The sequence below is a fragment of the Austrofundulus limnaeus genome, unplaced genomic scaffold (assembly GCF_001266775.1).
Source record: "Austrofundulus limnaeus strain Quisiro unplaced genomic scaffold, Austrofundulus_limnaeus-1.0 Scaffold126, whole genome shotgun sequence".
Lineage (NCBI taxonomy): Eukaryota > Metazoa > Chordata > Actinopteri > Cyprinodontiformes > Rivulidae > Austrofundulus > Austrofundulus limnaeus.
Window position 1 is genome coordinate 333,244 of NW_013952528.1, and position 1,832 is coordinate 335,075.

The window sequence follows — 1,832 nt, forward strand, 5'->3', positions numbered from 1 at the left end:
ATATATATATGTATCAGTGCCTCATTTGTTATAAGTTTAAGTGTCCACTGTCTGTGATGGGAAGGGGAGGGTTAATTTAGTGACGATTACTTCTGTAAGAAAAGTTTTGTCGTTTAAAGCTAGTCTAGAAAAAGAGAACACATGACCATTTTTTTCTTATGGATCAGCAAATTATGTTTTGTAAAAATGATTGCTCAATTTAGGGCTTCAAATTTGCTTTGATATTTAGTGTTAACTTATGTTGCCTTAAATGATCCCTCTTCACGATCCAACTTCCTGAACATCTGTATACCAGTTTACTCTTTCTTTGCAAAAATTGGGTAATAATCCTATCAAGGGGAAAGGATGAGACAACAAAACATGCAAGAAAACAAAGGCTGATTTTAAACTTCTTTTGTTGTCTCGGATGCAATTACAGTGATGATCATGTAATGCTTTATCTTTCAGTCTCCATGGATTCCAGTCAAACTCTTTCTGTCTCTCCTGTATGTACAGGAAAATAAAAACAAGGAGCCAAATGAGAAATAAAAACAAACAGAAGTCAAAGTGTCATGTTCAATTTTAATTTGTTTCTCGCTATAGTACAAACCTGTTTGAACAATGTTCTGTGAATGGAAAAAAAATGAAAAAGAAAAAAAAAACCACAAACACCTAGAGCCAAATAAATTATGATAGCAAATTCCCAGATCACTTCCCTGAGAGTAATCTGAGGATTTAAAATTAGGCTACTCTCTGTGCATACTAATTGCAGACAGCTTGGGATAAACATATAATTTCAGAYTTTTTTTAAATGCAGTTAGTCATTGCCATGACTCTCTTTTTGCGACTCTGCTCCGACTTCAGGCAAGGTCTTTTCTGATCAAGTTAATTACTTTGAGGAGAGCAGACAGTGAGGCTAATTAAGAAATATGTCTAACTGAACTGTGGTCAATGACAGCCCCACTCCTACCACTGGGTTCTGACCTAGATCACTAATGCCCCCTATTTGGAAATTACCACATGACAAATATCCAATCAAACTTACAGAAATTGCCCTCCATCATAGCAGGCGGAACTGTCATCATGGGCTGGTTTCCTGGGTAGCTTATAAAGTCACCAGTAATCAGAGGAGTTCACGCCAARTTGTTGATTACATCAAATTAAGTGTCTACAGGCCACTAAGAACCGAGTGAGTCGCCCACGGCTCAAAAAAGACGTACAATAAGACACTTAAATTATAATCAGCGCTACTGMTGGACAGCAAGACTTTGGCAAACTTCTAGCAATCGTTCCCCCAGGTTCAAAGATGTTGGACATTATAATTTAAAGTTTCTTATAATGACCAACTGTCTAATTAGAAAACAGCTTTCCACTGGACTGGCTGGAGGAAAATTATTTTTTTGGAACAAGCTTTATATAATTAACAAACTCTGKTTTTTTTAAACTCACTTTCCTAGAAAGCATGTCTGTGACTCATGGTTTGTAATTAATCAGACTAAAGCTTTAGATCTGTAATTTATGATGCAATATTTTAGTTTAGTCATTTGTATATAAATATTTAAAATTACATCTACTTTATAAAAATGGATGAACTTTCTTTTCTGTGAATAAAAGCAAGGAAGTTAGTACCAAAGCTATTTACAAAGCTGTTTGTTAAAGTTTCCTATTTTAAAGTTGTAAATAATATTAAAAAGTAACAAATAACGATAGAAGCATTAGGCTGGAGAACAAAGAAAGGATTATATTTTTGATTTTATTGTGTTTGTTTTATTTAGATGTGTTTGTTGCTAAAGAAAAAAGAGCTAAATAATCAAGAAGAGTTTTTTTTTTACACTGGATTATGATTCAGACAT